The sequence below is a fragment of the Mirounga angustirostris genome, unplaced genomic scaffold, assembly GCF_029215605.1.
Source record: "Mirounga angustirostris isolate CCGP_5_RB_7025 unplaced genomic scaffold, mMirAng1.0.hap1 SCAF_14, whole genome shotgun sequence".
In the NCBI taxonomy this organism is placed as follows: Eukaryota; Metazoa; Chordata; class Mammalia; order Carnivora; family Phocidae; genus Mirounga; species Mirounga angustirostris.
Genome location: NW_026991722.1, coordinates 2,816,343 through 2,831,971, shown reverse-complemented (window position 1 = coordinate 2,831,971; position 15,629 = coordinate 2,816,343). Strand labels below are relative to the sequence as shown.

Sequence of the window (15,629 nt, the reverse complement as noted above, 5' to 3'; positions counted from 1 at the left end):
GCAAAGAACTCCACTCTACACAGCCCTTGAAAAGAATAAGTTGTGATGCTATACAAAAAAAAAAAAAAAATGAGTGAAGGGGCGCCTGGGTGGCTCAGTCAGTTAAATGCTGGACTCCTGATTTCGGCTCAGGTCATGATTTCAGGATCCTGGGACCGAGCCCCAGGTTGGGCTCTGGGCTCAGCACAGAATGTGCTTGAGGATTCTCTCTCTCCCTCTCCCTCTGCCCCTCCCCCAGCTCGTGCATGTGCTCACACACTCTCTCTCTCTCAAATAAATAAACCGTTAAAAAAATGAGTTGCAGGGGCGCCTGGGTGGCTCAGTCGTTAAGCGTCTGCCTTCGGCTCAGGTCATGGTCCCAGGGTCCTGGGATCGAGTCCCGCATCGGGCTCCCTGCTCCGCGGGAAGCCTGCTTCTCCCTCTCCCATTCCCCCTGCTTGTGTTCCCTCTCTCGCTGTCTCTCTGTCCAATAAATAAATAAAATCTTTGAAGAAAAAAAAAAAGAGTTGCAGAAAAACTCACATATGGCCCCATTTTAATGTTTTAAATTGAAGTTTATATATTAGAAATCTTAATACATTTATTAAGCTCATGTATTTCAAGCCCTAAGACAGTGCTGACCACACAGAAGGCACTCAATAATAGTAACTGGCACACAATAAAATCATATCTGCGCTGTGAAATGGCTAACATATTCTTGTTTCTCAAAATTCAATTTCCTCTTTAAGTTGTAAATATCCTGAAGGCAAAAATGATGAAAACTTTGTTGTCTCCAAACTATGCATTTTGTATAATTATCTTCAAAGACATAGTTTAATTTGGGCAAGCAGAACACCACCTTACATTTTTGGCTCTAACTAAATTGCTCAAATGCGTTGTGAGAAATCAAGTAATGTGTTACCTGCTGTGAATTCCACACCGCCCACCCCACGCCCCCTTCACAGCACTAAAGGGAAAGTATGCATCTTCATACCATTTTGTGGACTTCTATGTAACTTATTTATTTAAATCTCTGTATATATCTTAAAAGCAAAGCGCTTATGTCTCTCTTCATCCCCTAATGCAAGAGAAATAGTGTAAGATATTGGGTACCAGTTGTCAATATTTAATTCTGTGTAATTAAATAATTAACGTGTAGCTTCATATTAATTCCCTGGAATAATGACATTTAGATCAAGGCATCGCCAGCAAAGGGACTTCTCCAGAAGAAACAAAATCAGCATCACAGGATTACGGAAAGGAACCGCGCCTGCTCCCAGCCCGCTACAGTCCCTGACAACTCAAAGTAGGATGTAGTCCCATATCCTTAGCTCCAACCTCAGACTTCTTAAAGTGAATTAAACAAAGTGACTTCCAAATAAATATAAAAGAAACTCTGCCCTCAGTGATTCCATGTAAGCCTATAGTTCTGTGTCTATTCACCAACCTCCAAAGCCAGCCATGGTTCATCTAAGAAAGGGTGTTTTAATCAGAAGGCTTTATCGCAATACTGAAATCCCATCCAACCCAGGAGATCCTCAGGCAAGTGAACACACATAAATTTCACATGACTGGGTAGAAACTGCCTAAGCTCTTGAGCCCCCAGATGCATGGCCAAGAGGGGTTGACCAGCTATGGAGGCTTTAATCGTTTTCAAGATAAGGGTCCACTTATAAAATCTAACTCACCGAGATGCACGTGCATTCGCAAAACCTTTAAAAGAATTTTAGGTCCGCACACTAGCAAATGGTGATCCTAACAGTGAAGACTTACATTTCTCCTGTGGGCGGAAATACCCCTTTGCCTAAATTTGCACATGCCCAAAGCACTCTTCTGCCGGGCCACTGAAACAGAAACAGGTAAGTAGCACTTTTTATCACAGTGGAACAAGGCAGACTTGGACTTTGTTATTCCACCTGAATGCCGGTCGGTCTTATTTTTTTTTAAAGTATTAAGTTTTCTTAACATTGATACTGCTATTCACACACAAGATGGTAAAAAGAATCCCAGTGCGCCTCAACAACATTTAACTATCAAAAGAAGCATTTCCGTGATTGATAGGACAAGAAATGGAACTTGACCCTCAGTCAAAATAATAAACGCGCTGACCTGAATGTCTGGATTTGCAGGCAAGGAACAATAGGTAAGCCACAAAGAACAGGACCAGCCCCAGAATGACGAAGCAATTTAACTGTGCCTCACCTTGAAAATGTGACAAAATGGAATAAGCAAATCGAACAGCCATCTTAGGACACCTGGGGATAAACACCAGCTTAGCTCTGTCTCCTCACAAGGCAGGGTCTTGAGCCTACGTGTGGCACATGATAAGTATGCCAACATCCTCCTGCAACTTCGCACTTGTCAACCCCTTACCTTTCCCCTCCCCCCCCAAAAAAACACCGGCCAGTCCTCACAGAATGGCTTGTTGTGAAGTCCCTCAGGGCTGGGACGTCGCAGTCCTCTCGGTACTCGCCCGAACTCCCACCAGGAGCACAGGACACAGGAATCATACTCCAAACAGACTGTCGGAAGGAAGGACCGAAAACACAGGACGCAGCGTCTCACCTTCATCCCCTTAAAGAGAAGCATCCTCTTACAGGAGATCCGTTTGCTTTGAGTGAATGACTTCTTTCTTCTTCCGAGAAACAGCTCTTCTGAACCATTCTTGCTACCCGTTTCAGAGGGAAATATTCATTTTTATTATCATTAACGTTATTATATTTAAATGACCTATTTAAAAAGGACTAATTGAATATATTTGTTCCAGATCTCTTCCGAAGAAAAAAAGTGTTGCCTCTCCGCGAGGCGCTTTATTTTACTTTGGTAAGCTCTGGTGCAGAGCCCCAAGTGCAGGGACTCCTACCCCATCAGGGGCTCCGGGGAGCAAGGAGACCGACCAGGACGGGGCGGGGGGGTGCGCTGCAGAACCATCGTCTTAGTGAAATAGTCTGCCCCTCCGCAGAAACGCATTCGGTGGATATGCTATCAGTACAGCAATGAATGACAACATGACGAATCAGCTGGGGTCTCACTCCAGATGCACCGTTAAGCCCAAACAGCGAATCCATGCCACATTTTATAAATTTGCTTTTTAAACTGTGGGGTTAACAAGACTAAAATGTGGCAAATTATGATAAAACAGGTTTAAATCTTACGGGGCAATATAAATAACATCTACCTAATTGAATAAAATAATTGTTATCTCTTTTCTAAAAAAAAGAAAAACAACAGATGATGTTTTTTGATGTACAGAAAGTGGGAAGAACCAAATCGCTCACACAGTTGATATGCTGGATGTAAAATTATCGCTAGAGGAGACAGAAAATGAACTCAAACCATGACACTCTTCTGTCTTCTGAAAGTCTCAGGGCAAGCAGGATTATCTCTTATTTAGTCCACTCTGTAACTGGTGAGTCTTGACGGGAGCTGGGTCACGCACCGCACACCCCCCTTTGCTGGGCCTTGGGAAAGGCCAGCATCTCGTCCCACTTCACAGATGAAGAAGTGAAGGCACACCGAGGCTCTGTCACCGGCCACAAGTCACTGCCGGATCCTGGATTCGAGGCTCCATCGCCTCACACCAAAACTCCTTTTTTTTTTAAGATTTTTATTTATTTATTTGATAGAGACTCAGCGAGAGAGGGAACACAAGCAGGGGGAGGGGGAGAGGGAGAAGCAGGCTTCCCGCTGAGCAGGGAGCCCGATGTGGGGCTCGATCCCAGGACCCGGGGATCGTGACCCGAGCCTAAGGCAGACGCTTAACGACTGAGCCACCCAGGCGCCCCTTAAAATTCTTTTGACACAACAGTGAGACGCCGAATCCCCGAGGGGGGTCTAGTCAGATCATGCAGGAACACGGGAGAACACCCACACACAGCACACTGTCGCCCAAGAGCACACTCGGTGAAATGCCGGGGACCGACAGAGGGACACGCTGCGGGGCCGGGCCCCAGCCTCCTGGCCATCCTTGCTGCCCCTGCGGGACATACCCCTCAGCCCCCAGCGCCCCACCACCACTATCTCTGGTTCCTGGCACAGCTCTTGAGAGTGATGACAAACGACCTTTCTTCCTTTCATTAAACTGCTAGGATTTGACAGAGACATTCCCAAAGCATCTTCCCTTAGTGTCCTTGCGGAAGAACAGCTGAGCTTTCAGAGTGAAGATTTCTGACTCACCTCAGCAACTGGCCATGGTTTAGGGCGGAGCGGGTCATCTCCCCCCGCCCCCCTTACAACTGCACCATCCTATGTGGTAGCCAAATGGGGCTAGTCCAAATGGGGATGAGCTGTGTTAAACACACGCCCGATTTCCAAGACTCGGTGTAAAAGCAGAACAAAAAATATCTCAGTAATAATTTTTATGTCCTTTACATGTTCAAGTAACAGTTTGTATAGATTGGGTTATATAAGACAAATTAATGTGATTTTACCCATTTCTTTAACCTTTCTCATGTGGCTACTGGAAACTCTGAAACGACAGATGCATCATAATTCCATCGGGCAGTGCTGTCCGGGCTCTGTCGGCACACACTGCGGCCCTGGGCCAAATCCTGCCCACCACCTGTTTTTGTATGGCTTGTGGGCTAAGAATGTTTTTTACATTCTTAAGTGGTTGGAAAAAACCCAAAAGAAGAATAACAATTTGTGACACATAAAATCATAGGAATGTCAAGTTTCAGTGTCCATAAATAAAGCTTCTTTATGTGCTGACTTGCCGTCCAGGGCGGTCTCTGCACTACAAGACAGAGCAGCTACAACAGAAAAGAGCTGGCCCACAGAGCCCGAAATATCTAATATCTGGCCCTTCACAGAAAACGTCTGCCGACCCCTGCCCTGCGGTCTCGTAAATACGGGCCTCTAGTTTCCACGGCTCGGAAGCGTTGGGCTCAAGCCCCCATGGGCTCCAGCACCACCTCCCCTTCCGAAGCTGACCTGGGCAACAGGCAAGGGGAGCCCCACCAGCTGGCTGGAACCGCTGGGGCTGGTACAGGAGCTTCCCTGCTTCGAATCCTAAGACCACCCTCTGAATTTCTCCTTCCTGATGGATGACTCAAAATCTTTGTCCTCAGAGCAGATACGATGACATACTGAGTCTGCCATGTTCTAAGTCCCCAAAGGCTCGGGCAGCTGGGTCCCACTCATGGGACCTACACACTGGCCTCCAGCTTCTCTGCAGTAGTTCCTGGGTAACCCCAGCTATCTAGAAGGCAAGGGAGCTTGGAGGGTGGGGGGACTGGTCCTCCACAGAGTGATCTATCTCTACAGAGATACAATTCCAGGTGGCTCAGACCAACCACACACTTTTTAAACAAGCATGAGGAAGGTTATAAACTCAAGGTGACTGCCCAAAAGAGGTCCACTGAGATAGCCCAGCTATGGGGCTTTGACCAAGTCACCTGCGTGGGTCTCAGCATGCTCCTGGGGGAACAGGGGCTGAAAGGACTCCCTAGCTCCTGTTATGAATACCAAAGGATACCCATAAGGAATGTGGGCCACTCCCTTGCTCACCATGGGCCTGTGATCAGTGTTTGTGGAAAGGAAATGAGGCTTAACAGAGCACTTATGAGCTATTTATTTTGGGGGCTGCTTATTCAGGCATTCACCAAATTTGATTCAAGTCTATAGTAAGACATTAGAAATAAAAATTAAACTTCTAATATAATGGGAAACTGTAATACTCAGTAACTTGGATCATATTTTCATGGTGATTCAAAAAACAGCTCTCAGTGCTTTGGACTTTGTCATTGTGCCACTGGTTCTCTGTAACTGCCACTACGAGAACAACCTTCCAAAAGTCACCATGCACTGACCATAAGAATATCACTGAAGACACTGTCCACTTAAAAAAAAAAAAAAAAAAAAATACCCTGTATAAAAACAGCCAATATCAGAATCAACGTAAAAAAGTTTCCTTTAGTGTTTGTGTTAAAAGAGGCTTTCCTTCCACAGGAGAATTGATGAGTTTTGCCCTTGTCATCAATTCAACATATAAATGGCATGTTTCACTCCTTGTTTTCGTCACCAGAAAGCTCAGATTCTAAATTCTGGTTCAAGTATACCTACTGGAAAGACTGTTGTGATCTGGATATACAATCCTATTTTCCCCTCATTAAGGTCTATTATTTCATTTCCTTGTTCTTGATTTTTATTAATGTTTCACTATATATTTAACATGTGACCCAGGTACTCCTCGTCTTGTTTATGGAAGGAGATGCGTACAAACCAGCAAACTCTTACTACCAGCATATAAATAACAAGATTTCAATTACCAGATATTCAAACAATCCTGCAAAAATTCTCACACAAGGGATGACGTCCATAAAGTAAAACACTGATCAAACAGATCTATGCAATTCTGAGTTTATGTTGGACATAATATATTATAAAAAATTCTAGAAAGGCAGCAAACTACCTAGGATACAGTTTTTGGTAAATAATGAAAAAGTATTCAGTACTATCTTCTTCAGAAAAGGAAAAACAGATTCTAAATTGGGGTCTCAACTTCCTGATTTTTCCTCTGAAGTGAAAACCTAGAACATCAGCCCTGTTTGCTCACCTGGAGAAAGCAAAAGCTGGTAGGCTTTCTAAGCAGCTCTTGCATAATGAAGTAAAATTCGCGGTGTCCTGGCCCAGCTCCCAAGTTAACCAAGGCTGGCGGAGGGGAGGGAGACCTCTCCACAAACTGGTAATAGTCTGCCGGAGTCCATTTAGCAACCAGGAGCAGACCAGACACCAGCCAGCCAGGACCACAGGCTGCCATGTGTGGCCTCACGCCTCATCTGCCATCGGAGAGAGGACAGGGAAATGAATGTCTCCCTGTATTTGGCTCACTCCTGTGCCCAACTTCCTTTCCCTCGGTTGCCATGTTGCCCACACGCACCAAGGATGCGAGGTGACCCCAGCTAGCAGCGCCCCCCCGGACGTCTGTGGTCCTCGGCCCTGTCTCTCAGAGCACCCACCATGCAGATGCCCGCTCTCCACCAGCACTCCTGCACTCCACCATCTGCTGCAGTTTAGGACAGAACGCCCATGAGAAACCGGTGGTCTCTCAACAACTATCATTTGTCTTCCCTGATCCCTTTCCCTGAAATTTTTGGTGGCTTCTTTTTTTTTCTTTTAGGGTTTTCTACCCCATGCTTGTCATTTACTTTCTATAGTTACTGTCTCACAAAAAGGGGTGTTATCATTGGTGCTACCACTGGATTTCCCAAGAAAATCTATACCCTGGCCCCTTGCTGAGCTGGAAACCGTGCAAACAGCCACTGGGTCTTTGGTGACCTGGCCTTCCCTCCTTGTCTGAGCTCGGCAGTGCTGCAGGAAACTTGGAATGGGATGAGCCGTCCAGTTCTCACACTAACACGCTATCCCCACTGAGAGACGCAAACATTTAGCCCATATTTTTTCTTCTCTTTGGGGCTAGAGCTGAGCATCAGAAGGTAAAATTGAAGTGGGGAAGTATACTATCCACAGTCCTAAATACCCCATCACTTGCAGGGTCTACACTCTGCAGCACTAAATGAGCTCGCAATAAGGTCACCTCGAAAGTGGGCTTGCGTCTACCTCCCCTTGCTGTGCACCTCCAGCGCGTATTGGGAACTGGGAATCCCGGAACCTGTTTGAGCTCTGCTCTATGGCCGTGGCCAGGGCTGAACCACTAAATCCATCGGCGTTTCAGTTCCCATAAAATGTCAGGATCCACCCAAACCACCTCCAAGTTTCCTACCAATTATAACACATATATAACCCTCAATATGAAACTTCTAAAACAAGCCCAAACAGAAATAACATAAATTTACAAAGAAAGGTAAACAGTCATGAAAGTAAACGTTTTCCTTCACAGTCATTCTATAGAATTGATTTAACGCTCACGCTCCTAACCGAGATGGAAACCATACCCTGGAGTGAGGAGCCACGTGAACTCTCCTCCAGCCGAGAAGGTGCAGCTTCATCAACCACCACCCCGTAAGCTTCTAAAAGGTGCCTTTGTGGCCCAGAAGACCTACCACACTTTCCAAAATGGCCTATTATGTCCATAGACAGTCGGAAGACCTCACGATACGACTGCCCTTCTACCGTTTGCAGCCAAACTCAAACACGGACTGTACATCATCTCCAACCAAATCCCAAATCCAAACTGCAGTAACCTCCTTTTTTACCCAATTCCTACAGACACTTAAAACTGCATAGCTGTTAGAAAAATTAACCTTCCTTCCCAAAGCTCAGAGTGTCAGCAGCCCGTGATCTGTCATCAATCTAGAACAACGGAGAAGCCAATCTTCCTGTAAAACCATTAACAGATTCTGCTTTTCTGTCACCAGGGTAATTTACGGAGGCCAATTTTAATCCTACCGCTAAACCACTAATCCCACGACTCCACAGAATTGTCCCCAAGTTTACGTTGCTATGGCAAGGACTTTTATGCGAGGAATTCACTTATTTACTACCAGTCATGTTTTTTAAGTTGGCTTTAGGACAAAGATCATCTTCCTCGCCTCTTACTTTAAAAAGTAAAAAGCCATTTTTGGACTCAGGACGGCCCTTGAACACCTGGGCTGCGCTGTACTCATCAGAATAACACTAATGTAAATTACACGTGGTATTACTCAAAGGGACAAATTATCGTCATTATGCTAATGGTCACGCTAAAGACATGAAAAGCTTTGGTATGATGAATCTAAATCTGGTGGGAATATGATTATCAATGCGAATGATGATGTTTTCTCAAACTGGTATAAAAATGTCCTCCCCGTGTCACTGATAATGTCAATATAAATTATGCATCACCAAAAGCGGCGTTCGCACACGCAGCTGCAATGCTATGAGGTGACACCCAGGCCCGCCTTCCTGCCCACAGATGCCCAGCTCTGACACCGCACGCGTGGACACACACACACACACACACGGAGTATAGGTGTGTTTATTTCTTCCCTTAAAACAGGGAAAAACAGTACGATGAAAGCTAACGAGACAGATTCAACGAGAGGGGTACCGAGAGACGCGTTAGCTCCGGACGCTAACAATGGAAGCACAATTTTCATGCTGTTCCCTGTTCATAAATTCCCGGGATGTCGCCTAAGAAGCCACTCTGGTGAATTAAACCCAAGACTATCCAAAAATTCAAAAGCAGTATGTGTAAACAAATCACTAAGTGAAAGCATCTCTGTTCTGCCTCTAGATCATTCCAAAACAGCATCACAGAAGTTTAAACTATGAAACGGGATTGTCCATCTGTTCATTGATCCAACCATCCATTTAAAAAAAAAAAATAGCCAAGTCTTTAAGGGGGGGGGGGGGGACACATTTTTTAGGTCTAGCTTAAAATCACTGAAATAATCAGGAACTAAACAGGGAGTATCAGCCTTTTTGCAACCCACAGAAGTTTTAACTACTCCCACTGGGCTCTGTATTTCCCTGAATTAACACAATCAGTCAACATTTAATATCAAACTATTTACCACAAAAATTATTTCAGGAAAGAAACAAGCGATACTTGCTCACTACCCTTTCACGTCAATCGAACAGGAAGCTGCTAAAGCCAGGAGCAGCCTCTCCACACCACTTTGGATGCATTCTTCACTGCACTAAATTTCAAAGAACATTCTCGAACGCTGAAATCAATCAATGCCTAACACCATGCCAAGTCAGCTTGAGCAATATAGGTTAAATAGTGCCATATGGCAAAGACAGACACATGTTGCCCTTTTCTGAAACAAAGGGGAAAATTCCTAAACAAATACCCTTTACTTTAGCATGGGAAGAGCTGAAGACAGGGGTTTCCAAGTGTTGCTAAATAATGCTGAAAATTCTATTTTAATCCTTAAGGACTGTTCAGGAAAAATTGCAGAGTTTTAACAGAGAACCTCATTTAAGAGTCTCTCTTTAACGATGTCCTGAAAGCTAACACCACATGTTAGCCTAAGCTCACCATCCCCTAAAAGAGCAAGAAAATAACAGGACAGCTGTATCCAAAGGCTGAGCAGACATCAGCAACTCCCCGGGGTGTCAGATCCACAAGAGACCAGTCTACCTGCTTCTGAAGGAATAACACGCCAGATTAATTTTGTCTTGAAATAAAATATATTAAAAATCTCACCCTGTGTTCAGCACTCCACTGAGGAACTGTCTGAACTTCACAATCACATATAATACCTATCCCTGAAATTTCGATTAAACAACTTGATTAAATTCGTGACCAAATACACACACACACAAACACCCAGAAAGAAAAAAAAAATCTACCAGAATGAACTCATATTTGAAATAAACGGTAAAATGTATCTAAACCCAATATAGTTTCTAAATGATTTATTTTTTTTCTATTCCCGGGTGGTGTTTTATTCATTACTTTACATCTGTTTACATGTTTACGTTCTCAAAGTAGTTGCATTTCTAATTACTCCTGCTTTGTGATTTTCAGTACCAGAGGATTCGAAGAATAAATAAAGACCAGATCTTTTTGGAGAACTACTTTTAAGGAATGTTGAGAGCCACAAAATTACACTTCTTTACACTTCGAATGTATGCCGCTGGAAAACATCTCATTCTGGACATAAATATGACAACCAGCTCCAGCTTTGGAAAGAAAAGCTTCAGCTGTTCAAATCACGTGTAGCCAGATGCAAGGGATAAGGAATACACAAAACGGACAGTTGCAACTGCTAATTTTTACCAGTCCGTCTAAAATATACTTGATATACCTTAGTGGGGGGTACAAATTTCAAATACAAGCAATGCATTTATAGGGCCTGTACATGCATCCTCCCAGAGCTATTAAAGTCATACCCCTAAAATAGTCCTCTGCCGAAGAAAATTAATTTTAAAACAAACATGCATTTTAAAGAACTGGATGAGACATCTTAAATTCATAGTGAAAGTTTTTCTTTATTCTTCCCGTAAGGTTAATTTTATTAGTAAATTCTTCATAAACAAACATTTGATGTGATTCCTTTCTTAAAACGGGTTTGTGACATCACCAATACTCCTGAGAACTCTAAGATAATCCCAGCTAGAGTCCTATGATAAAGAGGATGTCCTGTATCCCCACCCACCCCTAACTCACTCACTCTACTCTGCTGAGAAAGGTGGGGATGGGGGTCTCAACCCACTCCGGGCAGAGGTCACCCCTCCATCAAAGAGAAATGTCCCACCTCTCCCACCCCAAACTCCCTTATTTCTGGGACCAGTAAGAACTGAGGCCAAGGCCTGAATCCAAAAATGCTGTTACTCACGTGGCCCTGAGACGCATTCAGACCCGTAACAGGCTGCCGCCAACACTCTGTTGGCCGTTGGCCATCGGGTGGAAAGGCTAGCGGTGAGAGCCCCAGAGGAAGGACAGGACAGGAAGGAGAAGAGGGTCTCAATCACACCGCTTGGCCCATGCCACCAGTTAGCACCAAGCCAAGCACAGAGCAGGAGGTGAAGACTTGCTGGTACCCAAACTCCTGGGCCAGCTGAATGGCAGCCCACCGACACCTGTCTGCAGCCGACATTTACACTTGCCTTCTAGACGCCCCAGCCTGCTATCTACCCCCACAACATACAGGTAGATGCAGTCTGATCAGACCTCGGAACCACCCACGTCCGAACTCTGCGCCTCACCTGAAAAATGCAAAGCCGTAAGGCATGGCATTTCCTATCCACGGAGTCATGGTCTGGGAGCCAAAGTGACACAATCACTCTGCACGTTTGGACATCACTAATTCTGGAAGCAAGGGTCAAAGGTGCCGAGCAGTAAGCAATCCAGGAAGGTCTACGTACTGGCTGCTAGTTCAGCGGTCAGTTCAAGTACAAAGCAGGAGTCCACCGAGGGTCAGGGCAGCTCAGGCGCACTCAGCTGGGCCAGGGTGTCGCACGGCCCCTAGCTCTCTCTGGACTTCGGTCAGGAAGAGGAGAGCTAATTAAACTTTTCCCACAGCCTCTGGACCTTTTGAGGGGGAGGGGTGAGGGCAGCAAAGAGATGCACTTCTGAAAGAACCACTTGATCGTGTCAGAAGAGCTCTGTGCAAGCACTAAAATGTATAAACACAGCGCGTAAGATGTCTGCCTTTGAGGAAGGAATGTTACTTCTATATTCAAATATTTAAAATGCAGATATGTAATCAAATGAATGTAACTTTCCTTTGCTTTCTTCCATTATGTCTCTTACTCCTGCTTCAGTCCATGCCCTTGAGAAAGTCTGGATGTCTCCAGCTAAATTTGGCCTTCAAACACCAACGAAAAAGTTGTTTCCTGCACCTTTAATACAGATGCTTTATTCAGTTAGAAACCTAGTTGCAAGCAAAATACCACTTTTAATTATATAATTAACACTTGCCCTGTTCTCCGAGGTTGAAAATGGAATAAAACCCAAAATAGCGTCCTGTCTTGAACAGTGAAAACAAGCACATTATAAAAGAAAAGCGCAAGCATTTGGACAAGCTCCTTCGTGCTGGATGTAACCAGCCTGTACTCCGGTCTCCTATTCCTAGGACATTAAGGTATAATGCCCCTGAAACTCCACACACAATCCCCAGCCAGACATAGAGCCACTCCCACAAAATGCCTGTTTAAAAGATTCCTTCTGGTAAATTACAAATAAGACCACTAGGTATCCTGGAAAATGAATACATAAAAATCCACAACGACCCATTAAACTGAGTGCTGGTTTTTCAAGACAGTCCATGACTAAACGCTACTCAACGTCCTCGGTCACATTACCACTTTTCCCTATTTGGTAAGACTGAAAACCATCTGGGAGAGCATACCTCATTCTCAAGTATCCTCTAAAGAAATCTCTTTTCTTTTCCACATAATTGTTGCGACACAACATCCACATCAAATGGGTCACCTATAAAACTCAAATACCTTCATGTAGGAGCAATTAAGGTAAATGAAGGTAAAGTTCAATTTATGGACATGGAAACGACATGCTTTTCCCATTGACCAGCTTTCAAAAACATCTCTCATTCTCTTTCCTCCTGGAAGGTCTCTGGGACAACATCCTCCAAAGTTAGACACAGAGGACTTCAAAGTTCCAGGAAAATTTGAACCTCTCAATTGTCCAGTCAACTTTAAAGGCTGTTTACCAGTAACAATGGGATTAACACCAAAGATGTAAACTCCACTCGCCAGCAGTGAATATCAGTCACACAAGGCAAAGTTCTTGATCTGGTATCTCTCAGTTACTAGGCCACTTGGGAAAGAGGACTCTGGCAAAAGCTTTCAGAAATAAAAACAAGCAAAACTCCTCTCTCCCCGCTGAACTCTACACCTACCACAAATGCTGCTTTGATGCTTTGTTTCATCTTAGAGAGACATTCGCACTCTCTCTCCGGCTGGTTTTATTACGCATCCCTTGGGTCTGTTATTTTTTTAGAATGTTAACGTGCCCCCTCTGTTTCAGTATATTCAGATGAGCTAATTTAAGAAAACAAAGTCCTCCTACTGAACTAAGAAAAATACTGGACCCACAGGCTGGGGCTCAGCACCTCAACATTCTAAGCCCTTGAGGCTTGCGACTGCTCCTGGCTGGGCCCCTCCAAGATGGCATGGGAGCCTAGTGAAGCGAAAGATGTCCTCCTCCGGTGACCAGCCCTCAGAGCCAGCTCGCGCAACTTGCTCCCCGATTCCTGCAAGAGGGGGAAGCCCCCAATCCTGCCCAGCAGAGGCATGTGGCATATTTAATCCTAGCGGGTCTGTGTAAACATAAATAGCACAGCTATTTTGACGCAACAATCAAAGAATGTAAGGGAAAATGAAGGGGGAAACAAACAAATGATAAAACGATGAAGTGAGCTTTTTTACGCAGCAGTAGAAAGTGTCCTATCAAATAGCAGGCATGCCTCGCTCCTTAAAGGAGCACTTGCATTCCTAAACCAAAATACTCCAATCGTATTAATAGGGCGGCTTAAAAAATAATCTGGAGAGGATCCTGTGGGGGACTACCCAGCCCTGCTTCCACTCGGGTCAGTACTTCAACGGCATTTTACTACACGGCCCCAGGATGGAGAGCCACCAGTTTCTAAATCACCTTTATCAGGACTGCAGACTTAAGGGCAGGTTCATGGGGGAAATGCCTTCCGCGGCGTGTTCAATTAAGACCACCTTCTAAAGTTCCTTCTGTGACTCGCTCTCGGTCCCACAGCCCCTGCCCTTTGTTACGCAGTGGGCCCCGCTAGCAGGCCCGGCCCCACGCCCTGGGGCACATCTGGGCTTCCAGGAACAGCCCCCCGCATCCACGCGGGCCGCTCGCCGCCGGGACGGGAAGAGGCCACGCAGGCAGGACGCCACGCCCACGCGCGGCAGCCCCTCGCGGGGACGGCCGGCGGCGCCCCAGCGCCCCCACCCTCAGCCGCACGGTGCCCCGGCCGGACCGAATCAGGTGTGGGTGCTTATGTAATCGTCCCCGGGGGCCACGCCTTTCCCACCGCCCCACCTCCGCCAGAACAAAGTGAAGTTTAAAATAGAATCCAATTACCTGGCCTCAGCCGCGCCTTGGCCCCCGGAGCGCGGCCCGCGCCGCCACGCAGACCCCCGCCCCCGGCCCCGCCGAGACACCCTCCGCACGCCTCCCCGCCGGGGCCAGGCCCCCACTCCCGCCCCCGCCCCGCGCGGACCCCCCGCGCCCCCACCCCGCGGAGATCCACACGCACGCACACCCCGGCTAGACCCCCATTACCCGCCCCCACCCCGCCAAGACCCCGGCCGTCCGGCCCGGCGGACACCCCCGCCGGGGCCAGGCCCCCACTCCCGCCCCCGCCCCGCGCAGACCCCCGCCCCGGCCAGGCCCCCCCGCGCCCCCACCCCGCGGAGATCTACACGCACACACACCCCCGCTAGACCCCCATTACCCGCCCCCACCCCGCCAAGACCCCGGCCGTCCGGCCCGGCGGAGACCCCCGCCGCGGGCCAGGCCCCCACTCCCGCCCCCGCCCCGCGCAGACGCCCCCCGCCCCGGCCAGGCCCCCCCGCGCCCCCACCCCGCGGAGATCCACACGCACGCACACCCCGGCTAGACCCCCATTACCCGCCCCCACCCCGCCAAGACCCCGGCCGTCCGGCCCGGCGGAGACCCCCGCCGGGGCCAGGCCCCCCACTCACTCCGCGGCCCCTCCCTCCCAGCCTGCTCCCTCCCCAGCTAGGCCCCCTCCGGCCCGCACGGACCCCCGCCTTTGTTACGGTGCGAAGTTGGGCCGTGGGTCCCCGTCTCTTCCACTTCTTGGGTTACAGTGCAGGCGAGTGACGTCCGCTCCACATGACGGGGGCGGGGGGCGGGCGCCGGGGGGCGGGGGGCGGGGCGGGCCCGCCCCCACCCCTCTGCCCTACCCGCCCCGCCCACAGCCCGCCCCCTGGCCGCCCGGCAACAAGCGGCCACCGCCCCCGCCCCGGGGCGGGCAGGTAAATCCCCCCGCCCCCGCCCCGCCTCCGCCCCGCCTCCCCCGGCGGCGCCCCGGGCCCTGCGCCGCTCGCTCGGAGAGACGTAATAGGAACGATTTAATCCCGCGACACCTCCCCCCGGCTGCCCCTTCCCCACTCCGCGAGTTCACCGAGGTGGGGGCGGGGGGGGCGCAGAATCGGATCGAACTCCGGTTTGGGAGCCGGAAATGGCCGGAGCAGGAGGATCGGGGTCGGACACTAGCTCGTAACTGAGTTAGGTTCTTGCAGGGGGGTAC

The 15,629-nt window shown here is 47.9% G+C and overlaps 1 protein-coding gene across 3 annotated transcripts in view; it reads right to left on the bottom strand.

Annotated features, from left to right (window-relative positions):
• ZNF516 (zinc finger protein 516) overlaps positions 1-15,230 on the bottom strand; it is a 114,297-nt gene extending 99,067 nt beyond the window's left edge. For all 3 annotated transcript variants that reach the window (XM_064578758.1, XM_064578756.1, XM_064578757.1), the window contains exon 1: positions 15,121-15,230. The gene's annotated coding sequence lies outside the window, so the exon portion shown is untranslated. The remainder of the gene's footprint in view (positions 1-15,120) is intronic.
• Between the last annotated feature and the right edge of the window lie 399 nt (positions 15,231-15,629).